This window comes from Hemiscyllium ocellatum, chromosome 15 (assembly GCF_020745735.1).
Source record: "Hemiscyllium ocellatum isolate sHemOce1 chromosome 15, sHemOce1.pat.X.cur, whole genome shotgun sequence".
Taxonomy (NCBI): domain Eukaryota; kingdom Metazoa; phylum Chordata; class Chondrichthyes; order Orectolobiformes; family Hemiscylliidae; genus Hemiscyllium; species Hemiscyllium ocellatum.
In genome coordinates this window covers 56,096,290-56,116,439 of record NC_083415.1, presented here as the reverse complement: position 1 = coordinate 56,116,439, position 20,150 = coordinate 56,096,290, and the positions used below count along the sequence as shown (strand labels likewise).

The following is a 20,150-nucleotide window of genomic DNA, read 5'->3' as shown; positions in this document are numbered from 1 at the left end:
AACAGGGTGATAAGGCACAGATGACAAAGAGTGAAATTCCCTAACAACGCCACACGATTGCTGAAGGTTTAGCTTCCTGTAGCAATGTAGGAGCTGGAAAGTTGAGGAATAAACGCCAGCAGTGTTAAAACTACACAGATGCAGCTAATGATTCATTAGAATGTAGTTGAGGGTGTTGGGAGGGAGAGGTGGAATGGACAATGTTGCAGAACTGGAAGAAATTGATTTTGTTGCTGCAGGAAGGGGGCTGAACACAGGAGAAAGCATGTGCAAAACTCCCAACTTCTTTACTTTGTTGGAGGTGCCAGCAGTTGAAATGAATGCAATTAAATCAAGGGACCAAAAAAGCACAGGTAAACACACTGTAAATATGCCTAACCCTAACCTTACTGCACAGTAAACCATAGGAAAAATCCTAGAGTCATTTAAGAAGCAACTAGAGGCTATTTTGAAGCAACTTCCAGGACAAAAGACAAATAAAGATGAACAAAATGGACTTTCTTAACCAGAATTTTCTCGTGATGGTAAATTTCCAGTTATTGCATCAGTTACTTTCACGATGGTGAAATATTCACCTCCCACTCCATTTGAAAACATAGAGACAAATGGGGCAGCACAGTGGCTCAGTGATTAGCACTGGTGCCTCACAGCACCAAGGACCTGGCTTCGATTCCCACCTCGGGTGACTACCTGTGTGAAGTTTGCACGTTCTCCCTGTGTCTGCGTGGGTTCCCTCTGCATGTTCCAGTTCCTCCCCAATCCAAAGATGTGTTGGTTAGGTGGCTTGGTCATACTAAAATGTGTAGGATAGGTGGATTAGTCACATTAAAAACTATGGTGATGAGGACAGGAGTGTGGGTCTGAGTGAGACACACTTCGGAGGGTCAGTGTTGACTCAAATGGCCTGTTCCAACACTGTAGGGATTTTATGAAACATCTTTTGTTATACACACCCATTAATACCTGAGACTGAAGTGCAGTCTTACAGAGGGCCCACTTTCAAAATTCTTCTGTTTCTGTTTACCTCACTGGCTGAAATGGAGAGCTATCACATCTGTACCTTTCATTGACCTGCATCACATTGTTCCACACAGCAGGAGTTCTGGAATAAACCACACATCCCTTGACACAATTAATCTACACATAGCCAAATAACATTTCACTATATGAGGATCTTTTCTTGTGGCCAACTGGATTGATGACATGAATTCATAATCTCCTCAAAAAGCCAATCAAAAAGTGATATCTGCATCAAGATTTCTCCATTACAGGCCGGAGGAGAATAGGGGCATGCTCTGAGGACATGCAACTGGCTGAATTTAAATTCAATTAACAAAATATGGGAGCTGATGAAGCAACCCATTATCACCAAACCCACCTAGTCCACTCTTATCCTCCTTGGGAGGAAATCTGCCATCATTACCTGGTCTGCCCTACATGAGACTTCAGGTCAATAGACAATAAACAACAGGTGCAGGAGTAGGTCATTCAGCCCTTCGAGCCTGCACCACCATTCAATATGATCATGGCTGATCATTCCTAATCAGTATCCGCTTCCTGCCTTATCTCCATAACCCTTGATTCCACTATCCTTGAGAGCTCTATCCAACTCTTTCTTAAATGAATCCAGAGACTGGGCCTCCACTGCCCTCTGGGGCAGAGCATTCCTTTTAGATTAGATTAGATTACTTACAGTGTGGAAACAGGCCCTTCGGCCCAACCAGTCCACACCGACCCGCCGAAGCGCAACCCACCCCTACATATACTCCTTACCTAACACTATGGGCAATTTAGCATGGCCAATTCACCTGACCCGCACATCTTTGGACTGTGGGAGGAAACCGGAGCACCCGGAGGAAACCCACGCAGACACGGGGAGAACGTGCAAACTCCACACAGTCAGTCGCCTGAGGTGGGAATTGAACCCAGGTCCCTGGTGCTGTGAGGCAGCAGTGCTAACCACTGTGCCACCGTGCCGCCACTCTCTGGGTGAAGAAGTTTCTCCTCATCTCTGTCCTAAATGGTCTACCCCGTATTTTTAAGCTGTGTCTTCTGGTTCGACACTCACCCATCAGCGGAAACATGTTTCCTGCCTCCAGAGTGTCCAATCCTTTCATAATCTTATATGTCTCAATCAGATCCCTTCTCAGTCTTCTAAACTCAAGGGTATACAAGCCCAGTCGCTTCAGTCTTTCAGTGTAAGGTAATCCCTCCATTCCAGGAATTGACCCCGTGAACCTACACTGCACTCCCTCAATAGCCAGAATGTCTTTCCTCAAATTTGGAGACCAGAACTGCACACAGTACTCCAGATGTGGTCTCACCAGGGCTCTGTACAGCTGCAGAAGCACCTCTTTGCTTCTATACTCAATTCCTCTTGTTATGAAGGCCAGCATGCTATTAGCCTTCTTCACTACCTGCTGCACCTGCATGCTTGCCTTCATTGGCTGGTGTACAAGAACACCCAGATCTCTCTGTACTGCCCCTTTACCTAAATTAATTCCATTGAGGTAGTAATCTGCCTTCCTGTTCTTGCCACCAAAGTGGATAACCGTACATTTATCCACATTAAACTGCATCTGCCATGCATCTGCCCACTCACCTAACTTGTCCAGGTCACCCTGTAATCTCCTAACATCCTCATCACATTTCACCCTGCCACCCAGCTTTGTATCATCAGCAAATTTGCTAATGTTATTGCTGATACCATCTTCTATATCATTAACATATATTGTAAAAAGCTGCGGTCCCAGCACAGATCCCTGCGGTACCCCACTGGTCACTGCCTGCCATTCCGAAATGGAGCCGTTTATCACTACCCTTTGTTTCCTATCAGCCAATCAATTTTCAATCCAATCTAGTACTTTGCCCCCAATACTATGCGCCCTAAGTTTACTCATTAACCTCCTGTGTGGGACTTTATCAAAAGCTTTCTGAAAGTCCAGATACACTACATCTACTGGATCTCCCTCGTCCCTCTTCAATAGGTCCATAGTAATGTGGATTAGTCTTAACTGCCCTCTGAAATGCTCCAAGCAAACCATTCAGTTCAAGGACAATCAGAGATTGTAACAAATCCTGACCTTGCTAGCGGCACCCACATACTATAAAATAATCAATATTTTGAAAAGGATATCAATATTGCATTTGGGAGGCACAGTGGCTCAGTGGTTAGCACTGTTGTTTCAAAGCGCCAGTGACCTAGGTTCGATTCCAGCCTTGGGCGACTGTCTGTGTGGAGTGTGCACCTTCTCCCCGTGTCTGCGTGCTCTGGTTTCCTCTCACAGTCCAAAAATGCGCAGATTGGGTGGATTGGCCATACTGAATTGTTCCATAGTGTCCAGGTTTATGTAGGCAGGTTAGCTATGGTAAATGTGGGGTTGCAGGGATAGGGCAGGAGGCTGAGTCTGGATGGGATGCTCTTCAGAGGGTCAGTGTGGACTCAATGGGCCAAGTGGCCTCTTTCAGCACTGTAAGGATTCTATGATTCTACAGCAGTAAAGGTTTGCTCTCCAATTGTCAATTTCTCCACATTTTCACTGTGCTATTTTGCCTCAGCTGCAGGCTATTTCATCTGAATCAAAAGCTTTTGGGTCTAAGGCCTACTCCCGGAATTGAATTCAAAATCTAAGGTGACACTCTCAGTCCAGTGCTGATGGACAAGATTGAATTGAGGCCCCATAATGTCCTCTCCAAGGCGACCATGTTTTGAAGAGAAGCATGGGAGTGACCACTCCGCCCCTCCCCATGTCCTGACCAATCAGGTTATTCTATAACCAACATAAGTAAGACACATTATCTGATTACTGTCACATCAATGTAGGCAGGACCATAGTGTGCACAAACTGGGCTTGCTTTTCCAATACTATAAGTGATCCATGTTCTCCCTAATCTAGCACAGTAACAAAATAACCCAAGGAGTGGGGAGAAATAGACCACAGGCAAACAACATTCTCTTTAGAAGGCCAGCAACAATCTCAAACAACCTGTTCAGTGCATCAGGCTGGCTAAACACTGCAAAGGGAAAATAAGAAGATGATCAATGCTAACACTTTTAATTGGCTGCAAAACTCATTGGAAGGTGCTGAGATTATAAAGGGCGCTATAGATTGTCAACCATTCTCACATTTCCAAATAAGAAAACCTTGTTTCCAAAGGAAAGGCCAGTTAGCTTAACATCTGCAACTGGGAAAACATCAGAAAAAACATCAGAATGCATTATAAAGCATGCAAAAGCAGAACTTTTAATATAAAGAAGCAACGAGCGTGGCTTTGTGAACAGGAAATCGTGTCTGACAAATTTACTGGAACTCTCTGAGGAAAGCAAGACCTATAAATGGATGAAATTAGATTAGATTACTAACAGCGTGGAAACAGGCCATTCAGCCCAACAAGTCCACACCTAACCTGCACATTTTTTGGACTGTGGGAGGAAACCAGAGCAAACCCACGCAGACACGGGGAGAATGTGCAAACTCCAAACAGACAGTTGCCTGAGGCAGAATTCGAACCCAGGTCTCTGGCGCTGTAAGCCAGCAGTGCTAACCACTGTGCCACCGTGCCATCCTAAATATATTTGGATTTTCAGAAGCTATTTGATAAAGTTCCACACTTCAAGCTAGCTAATAAAGGTGGAAGCCCCTGCTGTTGAATATTAGCATGGATAGAGCAGGGACTAATTAATACAAGGTCAGAGGTCACACCACACAAGGTTACAGTCCAACAGATTTGTGTGAAATCACAAACGTTTGGAGCATTGCTCCTTCATCAACTGTCAAAACAGCAGTGCTTTGAAAGCTTGGGATTTAAAATAAACCTGTTGGACTATAACCTGGTGTTGTGAGCCTTCTGATCTTGGTGAACATGAGGACTGCAGTTGCTGGAGATTAGAGTCAAGATTACAGTGGTGCTGGAAATGCACAGCTGGTCAGGCAGCATCCAGGGAGCAGGAAAATCGACGTTTCAGGCAGGAGCCATTCATCAGGAATCCTGCCCAAAACGTCAATTTTACTGTTCCTCAGATCCCTGATGAAGGGCTCCTGGTGAACCGTCGATTTTCCTGCTCCTCGGATGCTGCCTGACCTGCTGTGCATTTCCAGCATCACTCTAATCTTACCCCTGCCTTCTGACCTTGTCCTCCCCAGTCCAACACTGGCACCTCCACATCATAATTAATAAAAGATAGAGTGTTGGGATCAGCGCTGGGGCTACAATACTCTACATTATGGGCTTGGATGAGGCAAGTGAATGTACAATAGCTAAATTTACAGCTAACACAAAAATAAGCAGGAAGTGGAGAGGATGACAAAGTCTGTAGAGGGTCAAGTAAATGGGCAAAAATTTAGCCAACGGAATATAATCTGTAAGTGAGTACAGAGGAGCTGAATATTTTTTGAATGGAGAAAGACTGTGGAAAGTTACTGAACAAAGGAACTTGAGTGTCCTCATCCATTAGATTAGATTAGATTACTTACAGTGTGGATACAGGCCCTTCGGCCCAACAAGTCCACACCGACCCGCCGAAGCGCAACCCCTACATTTACCCCTTACCTAACACTACGGGCAATTTAGAATGGCCAATTCACCTGACCCGCACATCTTTGTGACTGTGGGAGGAAACCGGAGCACCCGGAGGAAACCCACGCAGACACGGGGTGAACGTGCAAACTCCACACAGTCTGTCGCCTGAGTCGGGAATTGAACCCAGGTCTCAGACGCTGTGAGGCAGCAGTGCTAACCACTGTGCCACCGTGCCGCCCACAAATCCATGAATCTCAAAAACCTAGCATTCAAGTTCAGCAGGTAATGGGGACGATAAATGGAATGTTGGCCTTTATATCGAAAGGAATGGAGAAGAAAAGTAGGAGCATTTTGCTAAAACAATGTGGCACTAGTCAGACTACGGTGGAATACAGTAAACTGTGTTGGCCCCTTATCTAAGGAAAGATATAGGGGCATTGGAAGCAGTCCAGAAAAGATTCAGTAGGCTGATACCAAATATTGGGGGTAGAAAATTTATGAGGAGTGGCCAAGTAGATTGTATTTTGAAGAATGAGAGGTGACCTTATTGAAACATTCAAGATTCTTAGGGGACATAAAATAAAGTTGTTTCCTCTTGTGGGAGAGACTAGGACCAGAGGGTGGAGACAGTGAGGTCTGCAGGTGCTGGAGATCAGAGTTGAGAGTGTGTTCCTGCTCCTCAGATGCTGCCTGACCTGCTGTGCTTTTCCAGCAACACACTCTCAACTAGGACCAGAGAGTACCATCTCAGAATAAGAGCTCACACACCTGAGACAGAGAGAGAGGAGGAATTTCTTAGAGGGTAGTGAATCTATAGATTAGAAATCTGTCTAATTTCTGAGCCTTGAATATACTTCAATACCCAGCCTTGACAGCTCTCTGTGGCAATTTCTGATCAGTCAGGAAATCAAGAGTTAATGGGGGAGAGGCAGGAAAGTGAGTTATCAGATCAGCCATGATCTCATTGAAAAGCAGAGCAGAATCAAGGGGCTAAATGGCCTACCTCTACTCCTATGCCTTATGGTCTTTTTCTGTACCCCTCTCTCTGATGCTTTGAAAGCTTTCCTCCACTTATGGTTCTTCATTCAATAATTAATAATAGATTTTCCCCACTTTTCTCTCAACATTATATCTGTGCTTTTACTCACTGCTTTTATCAGACTATCTATTCTCCAAGATTTAGGTTCAAATCTAAGACAGAATGCATTAAGGGCATAATGTGAAAACAACTAGCTTTTCTCTTGTAATTACTCAACTTTCAGCTTTCCTGTGCAGGGCAGAATGTAGCATTAACAGAAAAGTTAATGGGTACTTTCAAGGAGAGGTCAGCAATCTTAGCTGGATAATTCAGTCGGTATTTGTTAACATTATGAGACAGCAACTAGCTAATAATCATCCACAAAATATAAATGACTGATGTTAAATAAAAAAAGGGAGCTGTTCTGACTGACATTGTTATAACTAGTTGTCAGTGATTGTTATTTTCTCATTTTTGCAAGTTTCTCCCTGGAGTGTTTCATTTTAATAAGCTGCCTCTCTCCTGTCTTCAAACAACTACTAAAATAGAATTTCTCACCTTTCATTATCACATACAGAAGTGCCAATGTTTCAGAAGTACTTGTGACAAGTTTGCTTTTCCCCACCCCCACCCCAGCTTTCATGAAGTCATAAAATATTGAGCTTCCAAGAACTCTCTTAAGGGTCACCAAAGTAACTGCACAGAGACCAAGTTACCCGTTATTTACATGTGCACTGTATCTGGGCTGTGACCAGTCAGCTCCAAGCCAACCCCTAGACTGAGGAGACTTTCTGAATCGTCTGTTTAAATATATGAGCTGGGGCCCCCTGACTGCTCCAGGTTTACAACCCCAAACAGGGATCTCATCGTCAATGAGATCCACCCGGCCCCGGCTCCAATCACTACAGTGGTATAGCTAACGCCATGAGAATACATTAATATTAAGCACAAACCCAGAAAATGCTGGGGAAACTCAGCAGGTCAGGCAGCATCTATGAAGCGAGAAACAGAGTTGACGTTTTGAGACTTCAAGTCTGTTTCTCCCTCCACAGACCTGCTGAGTTTCTTCAACATTTTCTGTGTTTGTTTCAGATTTCCAGCATCCACAGTATTTTGCTTTTACATCGATATCAATGCCTCACTGTTTAAGTTTAAACTCAAGATTCGTTCTCTCATTCGCGACTTTTCCTTCTGTGCTGTCATCATTTTCTGATTCTCTGCTTATAGAGATACGTTAACTTGCTTGTGGAATTCATTGCCACAGAGCGCAGTGGAGGCTGGGACATTCAATGTCACCAAGGCAGAAGATTGAGAAATTCTTAATCCCGCAAGGAATTAAGGGATACGGGGAGAGTGCAGGTAAGTGATGTTGAAATGCGCATCAGCCATGATTAAATGGTGGAGTGGACTCAATGGGCCGAATGGCCTTACTTCCACTCGTATGTCTTATGGTCTTAACTTCAGTCACATATGCCTGAGGGTCATTTACAGGATATTTCTGTTGGTGTGAAAAATCTGTTAAACAGCTACTGCATGTAAATCTGTATTTTCCAAAAAGGTTATGGGGAGATTTAACACAAAATTTCAACATATTAAGGGAAAAAGTTATAGGATGGTGAAGAAGCCCCTATTTCTGGTGATTGAAGAGTCCAGGACTAAGGACATGATCTAATAATTAAAAGCAGAATTGCCAACAGTGAAGTTACCAAACACATGAAATGTGTGATAGATGTTTGAAACTCGCTTCCATAAATGGTCATTGATCATAGATTAAGTGTTGCTTTCAAAACAGAGATTGATAGATTTTAGTTCATTCAAGGTGATTATGGGATATGGAGCATTACGTCATGGATCATACTCTTACTGAAGGCCTGAAAGCTAGAGGGGCTAAATGATTGACTCCTGTTCCCATGCTCCTAAAGCTCAATGAGAGCAAGAAATGATTATCAACTTTTTATAATTACATACGTTTCTAAAATACTGTGAGAGGTATATAGGGAGAGAAATATATATATTTAGAGAGATGGAAAGAGAGAGATACAAAGAGAGAGAGAGAGATACAAAGAGAGAGAGAGAGAGAGAGAGAGACAGTGATATAGAGAGAGATGCATAGAGAAAGATATATACACATAGATATATATATAGAGAGAGAGAGAGAAAGAGCGAGAGACAGAGACAGAGAGAGAGAAAATGTGTGAGTGCGTTTCTACGAGAGAAGTTAAAAATCACACAACACCAGGTTATAGTCCAAAAGTGCCACTACCACCTGATGAAAGAGCGTCGGTCCGAAAGCTAGTGTGCTTCCAGTTAAACCTGTTGGACTATAACCTAGTGTTGTGTGATTTTTAACTTTGTACAACCCAGTCCACCACCAGCATCTCCAAATCATGTCTACAGAGTGTCTGTGCATACACAGGGAGAAAGGTAAATTACACAAACAGCCAACAAGTTGTGACAGAGGTTGGTTGTGCTAACTGGGTCATGGTACGACAAGGAATTGGGAACTGCAGCTTCCACCCATGCTAAGGTTTAAAGATCCAAACTCCACTACTCTGGTTATCAGGTGAATGGTTGCCATGGTGCACTGCTTCATTTCTGATCGTCCCAGCTGTAGCCAGTACCTTAGCGACTGCCTCAGAACTATATTCTTTTTCCAAGTACAGGAAGGAGTTTAGGTGGACCATTTTAATCATCAGCAGGAACTTTCTCCTCTATGAAAAGCCAATAACGCAGCATCTTCAGTTAACACAGAGGCTTCCTTGACTCCTCACCATATCACTGTGCCCAGAGTCAGGATCAGGAGAGAGAATATTTCTCTTGTCTTGTATTTTCTCTGTTCCTTTATTTATTTTCCATTTGTAGCTTTTGCATCACTGGACCTCAAGACCTGACAAGCTCCCTAACTGAGCACAGTTCTGTTAAGTTCCAGTAATCATGTTCAAAAGAAGGGGTCATTGTGTATGGATCAAAAATGGAAACCCTGACTGATATCCTCTTACTTTGTCCAAGGGTACAGAGTCCACCTGCAAAACGTCTACCAGTGACTGTGGTTGTTAATGTAGTAAACAGGAATGTCAAACAAATTCAAATCAAAGACACATTAGGGAGATATTAGCACAGGTGACCAGAAGATTGGTCAAAGACTTAGGTTTGCCATATCAACATACAAATAGGAACAGGAATAGGCCACTTGGCCCGTCTAGTCTGCTTGTCATTCAATAGGCTCAGGACTCAACTGTACATTCTCACTCAAATGCCCAATAGCATTAACTAGGTAAAAGTGAGGACTGCAGATGCTGGAAATCAGAGTCTAGATTAGAGTGTTGCTGGAAAAGCACAGCGGGTCAGGCAGCATCTGAGGAGCAGGAAAATCAATGTTTCGGGCAAAAGCCCTTCATCAGGACATGCTGTGCTTGTCCAGCACCACTCTAATCTAGGCATTTGCGTTTACTCCCTGTCGTCCTCTGCTATAAAATTACTCAATAACCCTGCCTCCACTACTGTCTCCAAAGACACTCAGCTCTGGGAGAAATAAAACCCTCAATACTGTCTTAAATGGGAGATCCCTTATTTCAAACTGTGATCCCTTTAAGAAGCACCTGAAAGGGAGAGAGATTAATAGAGAGGCAGAAGTGTATAGAGAGGTAACTCCCAGACCCTGGGGCTTAACCAGCTGAAGGCACAGCCACCAATGGCAAAGCAATAAAAATGTGGGGTGTGCAAGTGGTTGGAATTAGCGTTGTCTTATGGATGAGTCATTAAATAAGTGCCCAACCTACCCTCCCTCAGTTCTGCAGTGGGGCACAAGCCTTTTTTTTAATGTTATAAGTTCTGGAGTGGGATTGGAAGACTGCTATCTATCGAACCATGTCTTATAAGGCAGGAGGGCAATGAGCCTTTTTGTTTGATTGTGAACATTGCTGACTTACAGCCCATGGAAGTTGCAACTCTAACACTTTTCACAGGGTTTTCACTGCTGAATCTAAAATCTACTGTTTACATGTCCTGGTCAATCCATACCACATCCCTGCAGCTGGCTAATGTCAGGTAACCCTCTCAGCACAAAGTTTGCAAGTTCAATCTGTGATACATTTATTAAATTTTTAAAACAGTTTTAAAAATATATACATAAACCATTTCAATTTGTTATCAGGTACTTTGGAAATGAGGATCATGATGGAGTTAAACCTCATGCGGCTGAAATAGAAACGACTCAGTAGCTATGACATAGAAGAAGGACCATTTTAATAATGTACAAAGCACACTTGTGAATCAATATTGAAATTATAATGCAAACTTTCATCGAATTTGGCCTCAAGTTTGCATTTTGCCGAAACAGGAGTCAAGTAAATAAAAGTGAGGGGACTGTGTCATTAAATGAACAGTGCTATTTTTGAAACTGCCAATGGAACAGAAATTTCTACATTATGAGCCAGTGATTCTGCTGAAAATGTCTCTGCGCTAAAGTGAAGAATAACACAAGGAGTCATGTATAATTAAGAGGCACTAATATAATTATACCTTTATAACACATTAAAATCCCTCTATCACTGGCTTGTCACATAATACCACCAACTGGAGCTTGTAATTATTGTTCAAACCTACCCACTTTGTTAGGTGAGGACTTCATGATCACAAAAACGTATATTTACATAGCGCCTTTAATGCAATGCAACTTCTCAAGGCTTTCCAGAGAGGTAATGTAAAACACTAAGCCACGTAAGGACATATTAGGTCAAATTACCAAAACTCTACCACCTTGATAAAGTTTTAATGTCTGGAAGAAAGCTAGCAAGGTCAGAGGAAGATAAGTCCAGAGCCTGCAGTCTAAGAAACTGGAGGCACAGCCACCAATGGTTGAAAACTTTAAGTCAGAAATGTTTTACGCCAGAGTTAGAGAACAGACACAGGAAGTACATGGTGAGGTCAGTGCAGGAGAGAGAGAGAGAGAGAAAGAACCCACATTGCTAACTGACAGAGTTAGTAGTCACTGCCTTTGCTGTTGAATTCATGTATCGCTGGACATTGGAGTGTGTCAGGGAAAATTAAGAAAACAGTGAAATTCACAACTGATCTTGGAGAAACCTGTTTGGGAGAGGTCACAGCACAGAAGCAGATAAGTGGATTTGAGGCATGGCCTTAAAATAAGTCTGCAGTAGTGAGTAGAGTGGGTTCTTTCTTGATTATATGTTTTATTGAGCTATGTCTCTTGATTAAACTTAAAATATAAGCCATAAGTATTAATTTAACCTGGAGCAGTGTTTTGTAGAGGAATAAGATGGTGTTATTTTCTGGGTCTGTAGACTGAAAGAAGCACAAATAGCCCTCAGTACAGTGATATGCTCTTCTTGTAAGATGTGGGAGTTTAGGGAAAGTTTATGGGTTAGTGAGGATTATATCTACAATAAATGCTGTTGGTTGACGGGTTTATGAATAGGAAGGGTTTAGAGGCATATGGGCCAGGTGCTGGCAGGTGGGACTAGATTGGGTTTGGATACCTGGTCAGCATGGACGAGTTGGACCGAGGTGTCTGTTTCCGTTCTGTACATCTCTATGACTCTGTGAGTTTAAGTGCAGATATCTCGGAAGGCTGCGAGTCTAAAGCAGATTACAGTGAAAGATTTGAAAACGAGGATGAGAATTTTAAAATGAAGGTAATACTTGACTGGGAATCCAATGCAAGAGCACAGAAATGAGAGACAAACCATCAGATTTGAAAAGCAATTAACCAACCTCTCTTGACTCAAATAGCCTGGAAATACAGGAAGTGAAAAGTGGCGTAGACATTGATTAAAACCTTTGGGGGGGGGCGGGTAAGATACACTTCTTGGAAAATTCAGTCCCATTAGCAATAATAAAGTACTCTCCTTATACCATAAACAAACACATAAATCTAGATACCATCTATCAACCCCTCAGAAAACAAACAGGAAATGACATCACCACAAACCCCAGGAACCCCATTCAGGACAAACATATAAATAGAAAGCAGGAGACAACAGCTTCGCTTCACTTGGAGGTCGCCACTGATGATGTTACCTAGCCAGGTAATGAAACGTCTGGGTATCAAACCTACAGCTCAGTGAGCAAACCTACACCCTATACTCTCTTTACATATTTGAAATCTCAACAGACATGTCCACATCTACCCAATACTTTGAAATGGAATACAAAGCTCAAATAAAATACAATGACACAATTGTAGTCAACAAGCATTGTCTTAACACAATGACTGCAGATGCTGGAAACCAGATTCTGGATTAGTGGTGCTGGAAGAGCACAGCAGTTCAGGCAGCATCCGAGGAGCAGTAAAATCGACGTTTCAGGCAAGAGCCCTTCATCAGGAATAAAAGCAGAGAGCCTGAAGGGTAGGGAAATAGGCTAGAGGAGGGTGGGGGTGGGGGTGGGGAGAAAGTAGCATAGAGTACAATGGGTGAGTGGGGGAGGGGATGAAGGTGATAGGTCAGGGAGGAGGGTGGAGTGGATAGGTGGAAAAGAAGATAGGCAGGTAGGACAAGTCTGGACAAGTCATGGGGACAGTGCTGAGCTGGAAGTTTGGAATTAGGGTGAGGTGGGGGAAGGGGAAATGAGGAAACTGTTGAAGTCCACATTGATGCCCTGGGGTTGAAGTGTTCCGAGGTGGAAGATGAGGCGTTCTTCCTCCAGGCGTCTGGTGGTGAGGGAGTGGCGGTGAAGGAGGCCCAGGACTTCCATGTCCTCGGCAGAGTGGGAGGGGGAGTTGAAATGTTGGGCCGCAGGGCGGTGTGGTTGATTGGTGCGGGTGTCCCGGAGATGTTCCCTAAAGCGCTCTGCTAGGAGGCGCCCAGTCTCCCCAATGTTGAGGAGACCGCATTGGGAGCAACGGATACAATAAATGATATTGGTAGATGTGCAGGTAAAACTTTGATGGATGTGGAAGACTCCTTTAGGGCCTTGGATAGAGGTGAGTGAGGAGGTGTGGGCGCAGGTTTTGCAATTCCTGCGGTGGCAGGGGAAAGTGCCAGGATGGGAGGGTGGGTAGTAGGGGGGCGTGAACCTAACCAGGTAGTCACGGAGAGAACGGTCTTTGCGGAAGGCAGGAAGGGGTGGGGAGGGAAATATTTCCCTGGTGGTGGGGTCTTTTTGGAGGTGGCAGAAATCTTGGCGGATAATTTGGTTTATGCGAAGGTTGGTAGGGTGGAAAGTGAGCACCAGGGGCGTTCTGTCCTTGTTATGGTTGGAGGGGTGGGGTCTGAGGGCGGAGGTGCGGGATGTGGACGAGATGCATTGGAGGGCATCTTTAACCACGTGGGAAGGGAAATTGCAGTCTCTGAAGAAGGAGGCCATCTGGTGTGTTCTGTGGTGGAACTGGTCCTCCTGGGAGCAGATACGGCTGAGGCAGAGGAATTGGGAATACAGGATGGCATTTTTGTAAGAAGTAGGGTGGGAAGAGGTGTAATCCAGGTAGCTGTGGGAGTCCGTGGGTTTGTAAAAAATGTCAGTGTCAAGTCGGTCGTCATTAATGGAGATGGAGAGGTCCAGAAAGGGGAGGGAGGTGTCAGAGATGGTCCAGGTAAATTTAAGGTCAGGGTGGAATTAAGACCATATTTGCCCAATAGAAATCTACAGCCTCCAAGTTTAATCTTCAATTAGCAGATTTCAGAGAATGACTATATTGTTGTACCTGTTGGTGAGTGCAAGGACCATCTGGTAGTATTCACTCCTGAAGTATTACCTAGTAATCTTTATTGAAAAACCAAATGTGCATAGACCCACAACAGGATCAGGTTCTGGTATGGTATACTGTACCTTCTAGTTAAACAGGCAACCGACACTCACCATTCAGGTTCACAGCTAAGTGACCACTCTAACTGCCAGCACCGGTCAGAAGAGAATACAGAAGCAGAAAAAACTATAGCCACTTCATCCCTTTTTATAAACGTAGAACCTTTCATTTAGCAAATTGCCTCTAAGTGCTTTGCATGAGAGTATTTTGGCACAATTCGACATCAGCCAACCTCAGGAGATATTCTACATGAGATGCTGAGTGTTTCCCAACATTTTGCTCTCATTTATGGAGACATCAGGACACATGATTTAAAATGTAGTCAGAGCAGTAAGCTTTAACAAATAAATGAAACAGTGAACTGCGGCTGTTGAAGATCTGAAACAAAAGAGAAATTGCTGGAGAAACTCAGCAGGTCTGGCAGCATCTGTAGAAAGAAAACAGAGTTAATTTCCATTCCTGGAGTTCTGAAGAAGACTCACTGGACCTGAAATGCTAATTCTGTTTTCTCTCCAAAAAGGTTACCAGAGCTGCTGAGTTTCTCCAGCAATTTCTGTTTAAGCTTTAACGGTTGATTTGAAATGGATTGAGGTGAGGTTTTGGGAAGGGACTGCAGAGCTCAGGGAAGAAAGTGTTTAATGGTTGGCTGCTCCAAGTGAAGCAAAGGCATGGAGGGAGCGGGTGCTGTATATGTTGACTCTAAGGTATTAAAGAGACCTAAGGGGCAACTTTTTCACGCAGAAGGTGGTACGTATATGGAATGCCAGTGGTGGAGGCTGGTACAATTGCAACATTTAAAAGGCATCTGGATGGGTACATGAATAGGAAGGATTTGGAGGGTGCTGGCTGGTGCAACTAGATTGGGTTGGGATATCTGGTCGGCATGGATGAGTTGGACCGGAGGGTCTGTTACCATGTTGTACATCTCTGACTCTATGACCAGTGTTTATGACCATTGCATGACAAGGACAACTGAACTCTTTCAGGGTGCACTAACATCTCTGGAACCCTTCTTATTGATTAGGTGTCTTCCTCGATCCCAGTTTTTAAGAGGTCTTTTGTGGTACCCTTCCAGACCCCTGTCCTTCCTGGACGGAAACAGCCAGGTCTTTGTGAGAAGAAAGAGCCGAGAAACAAGGTCAACAACTCCAGACAGGGCGGGGAAGTATTTGAACTGTCACCAGCATCTCAAAAACACACAACCGTTTCCTCCACCTTCGTCCCCTCTCACAAGGTCAGATCGAGCAAGGTGGCCTCTGATACAGAACTATTAAAATACTTTAGCTGGGGAGGGTGGGGGTTAAGTCAGATTTACAATCCCGCCTCGATTACTACTGCAAGGCTGCAGGAGAGTGCAACTGTGCGCGCTAGGTGTCAGTGTCCTTGAGAGAATGTCTTCGGCTAATGTCACCAAAAAGGTTGGAAAGAGAGGAACAGAATTGTCTCCGTCAGCCTGAATCAGCTCTGCATCCACAACATTGCAGCACCGTCCTGCAAGAATGTCTGGCTCTTCGCCTGTGGACGAGGAGCTCGGCGCTGGGATTCTTTGACCCCGGCTCTTGTTAATTTCCGATAAGAAATCGGACGAGTGCAACTGAAGGAGAGGGGAGTTCATCATCCAATCCTCGTCCAAATTCCCCTGTCCACCCCTCCCAGCAAATCCCTCGCCCGCTAGCATCCCAGACCAACAGTGGGAGAGAAATAAACATTCCCCTTTCCGCGTGATCTTCAACCAGGCAGTGGCTGCCTTTTCTTCCGATTCCTCTTACCTCCCCAAGCCTAGGCTGGGTCATGCTTGTTTGCTCGGTCTGATTCGTGTTTAAATTAAAAGCTTTTTTAAAAAAAAACACTATGTCAGTCTCGTAATGGGGTGCTCAAGTGTGTGTGTGTGTGTGGTTTGGGAATGTATCCGATTCAATGTATCCTTTTGCTCAACATTCTACTCTGTCCAACTTGATACAAAATGTATCCAATACTCACCGAGTGCACAGCGATGGGAAGTCCCAGCTCTCGATGTCAGTGGCGATGTTGTTGTCTCTCTCTGTCTGTCTGCGCTGATCGTTGATTTCCCCCCACCCTCCCCTCATGGAAACTGAACCGATCTCACTCCGATGCGTCACTGGGAGGAGGGAGAAGGTGTGGAAAACGGGGAGGGAACGAGAGTCCTGACAGGAAGCCGCCCGCAGTGACTGAAACCTGGAGTCACTGTGGCAACAGAGATCCAGAGCTCAGGCCGCCCAGCTCCAGGCCAGGAAGTGGGTGGGCTGCGTCTGTGCCATGGTATAAACATTTCCACTCACTCTACAAACCCAAATGAGGACGAGGCTATGAAAATTCTGAATGGTGCAACATGACAAAAGGAGAGAGGAGGAAAATTCCTTAGTTGGGTTGGACAAGATTAATTAAACTTAAAAAAAAACACTGCCAATATTGAAAACCATGATGTGAGGGTGCCGGTGTTGGACCGGGGTATGCAAAGTTAAAAATCACACAGCACCAGGCTATAGTCCAAATATAACCTGGTGTTCTGTGATTTTTAACTTTGCATACCCCGGTCCAACACCAGCACCTCCAAATCATAGTCCAAATATACCTGTTGGACCAGAACCTGGTTTCATAGACAATAGACAATAGGTGCAGGAGTAGGCCATTCAGCCCTTCGAGCCTGCACCGCCATTCAATATGATCATGGCTGATCATTCCTAATCAGTATCCTCTTCCTGCCTTATCTCCATAACCATTGATTCCACTATGTTTGAGAGCTCTATCCAACTCTTTCTTAAATGAATCCAGAGACTGGGCCTCCACTGCCCTCTGGGGCAGAGCATTCCACACAGCCACCACTCTCTGGGTGAAGAAGTTTCTCCTTATCTCTGTCCTAAATGGTCTACCCCGTATTTTTAAGCCGTGTCCTCTGGTTCGGCACTCACCCATCAGTGCAAACATGTTTCCCGCTGCCAGAGTGTCCAATCCTTTCATAATCTTATATGTCTCAATCAGATCCCCTCTCAGTCCCCTAAACTCAAGGGTATACAAGCCTAGTCGCTTCAGTCTTTCAGTGTAAGATAATCCCTCCATTCCAGGAATTGACCTCGTGAACCTACGCTGCACTCCCTCAATAGCCAGAATGTCTTTCCTCAAATTTGGAGGCCAGAACTGCACACAGTACTCCAGATGTGGTCTCACCAGGGTCCTGTACAGCTGCAGAAGCACCTCTTTGCTTCTATACTCATTCCCTCTTGTTATGAAGGCCAGCATGCTATTAGCCTTCTTCACTACCTGCTGTACCTGCATGCTTGCCTTCATTGACTGGTGTACAAAACAGTAAAAAATGAGGTCTGCAGATGCTGGAGATCACAGCTGCAAATGTGTTGCTGGTCAAAGCACAGCAGGTTAGGCAGCATCTCAGGAATAGTGTACTGACCCTTTACCTAAGTTAATTCCCTTGAGGTAGTAATCTGCCTTCCTGTTCTTGCCACCAAAGTGGATAACCATACATTTATCCACATTAAACTGCATTTGCCATGCATCTGCCCACTCACCTAACTTGTCCAGGTCACCCTGTAATCTCCTAACATCCTCATTACATTTCACCCTGCCACCCAGCTTTCTATCATCAGCAAATTTGCTAATGTTATTGCTGATACCATCTTCTATATCATTAACATATCTAGTAAAAAGCTGCGGTCCCAGCACGGATCCCTGCAGTACCCCACTGGTCACTGCCTGCCATTCCGAAATGGAGCCGTTTATCACTACCCTTTGTTTCCTATCAGCCAACCAATTTTTAATCCAATCTAGTACTTTGCCCCCAATACCATGCGCCCTAAGTTTACTCACTAACTTCCTATGTGGAACTTTATCAAAAGCTTTCTGAAAGTCCAGGTACACTACATCTACTGGATCTCTCTCGTCCATCTTCAGAGTGACATCCTCAAAAAATTCAAGAAGATTAGTCAAGCATGATTTCTCCTTCATAAATCTGTCTATCCTGTTACTACTATCCAGATGTGCCGGAATCTCATCCTTTATAATAGACTCCAGCATCTTTCCCACCACTGAGGTCAGACTAACTGGTCTATAATTTCCTGCTTTCTCTCTCCCACTTTTCTTAAAAAGTGGTATAACATTAGCCACTCTCCAATCCTCAGGAACCAATCCCGAATCTATCGAACTCTGGAAAATAATCACCAACGCATCCACGATTTCCCAAGCCACCTCCTTCAGTACCCTGGGATGTAGACCATCAAGCCCCAGAAACTTATCAACCTTCAGACCTAACAGTCTCTCCAACACCAAATCCTGGCAAATACAGATTCCCTTAAGTTCAGGTCCTTCAGTCACTGTTACCTCAGGGAGATTGATTGTGTCTTCCCCAGTGAACACAGATCTGAAGTACCCATTTAATTCTTCTGCCATTTCTTTGTTCCCCGTAATATATTCCCCTGTTTCTGTCTTCAAGGGCCCAATTTTACTCCTAACCATTTTTTGCCTTGCACATACTTGAAAAAGCTTTTACTATCCTCCCTTATATTATTGGCCAGTTTACCTTCGTACCTCATTTTTTCTCTGCGTATTTCCTTCTTAGTAATCCTCTGTTGTTCTTTAAAAGCTTCCCAGTCCTCTGTTTTCCCACTTATCTTTGCTATGTTATACTTTTTCTCTTTTAACTTTATATGTTTCTTAACTTCCCTCATCAGCCTCAATGTTGGAAACAGAAACAGAGGTTGATGGAAAAGCTCAGAGGATCTGGTAGCATCTGTGCAGAGAAATCAAAGTTAACGTTTCCAGTGTTGGAGACTGTTTTAGAGTCCTACAGCATGGAAACAGACCCTTTGGTCCAAACAGTCCATGACCAACATAATCCCAAACAAAACTAGTCCCACCTGTCTGCTGATGGCCCATAACCCTCCAAACTTTTCCTACTCATGTACCTATCCAAATGCTTTCTAAATGTTGTAATTGTACCTACATCCACCACTTCCTCAGGAAGCTCATTCCACAAGCTAAGCATCCTCTGTCGAAAAAAAATTGCCCATGTCTCTTTTAAAATCTCTCTCCTCTCAGCTTAAAAGTGTGCCCCCTAGTCTTGAAATCCCCTATCCTAAGAAAAAGACAACTATTTATTGCCTTTTACACAAGTTTAATTTTTTTTTCAAAAGTAGTTTGAATTTAAATAATATTTATTTGTTAATTTCTCAAATAGTCATATAGAGTCATAGAGCCATAGAGATGTACAGCACGGAAACAGACCCTTCGGTCCAATCCATCCACGTTGACCAGATATCCCAACCCAATCTAGTCCCACCTGCCAGCACCCATCCCATATCCCTCCAAACCCTTCCTAATCATATACCCATCCAAATTCCTTGTAAATGTTGCAATTGTACCAGCCTCCACTACTTCCTCTGGCAGCTCATTCCATACCTGTACCACCCTCTGTGTGAAAATGTTGTCCCTTAGGTCTCTTTTATATCTTTCCCCTCTCACCCTAAACCTATGCCCTCTAGTTCTGGACTCCCCAACACCAGGGAAAAAACTTTTGTCTATTTATCCTATCCATGCCCCTCATAATTTTGTAAACCTCTATAAGGTCACCCCTCAGTCTCCAATGCTCCAGGGAAAACAGCCCCAGCCTGTTCAGCCTCTCCCTATAACTCAAATCCTCCAACCCTGGCAACATCCTTGTAAGTCTTTTCTGAACCCTTTCAAGTTTCACAACATCTTTCCGATAAGAAGGGGTCCAGAATTGCACGCAATATTCCCACAGTGGCCTAACCAATGTTCTGTACAGCTGCAACATGACCTCCCAACTCCTGTACTCAATACTCTGACCAATAAAGGAAA

The 20,150-nt window shown here is 44.1% G+C and overlaps 1 protein-coding gene across 1 annotated transcript in view; it reads right to left on the bottom strand.

Annotated features, from left to right (window-relative positions):
* The window catches only part of LOC132822991 (protein NDRG3-like), a 144,144-nt gene extending 127,602 nt beyond the window's left edge, over window positions 1–16,542 (bottom strand). Inside the window, exon 1 of the mRNA XM_060836500.1 lies at window positions 16,284–16,542. The gene's annotated coding sequence lies outside the window, so the exon portion shown is untranslated. The remainder of the gene's footprint in view (window positions 1–16,283) is intronic.
* Between the last annotated feature and the right edge of the window lie 3,608 nt (window positions 16,543–20,150).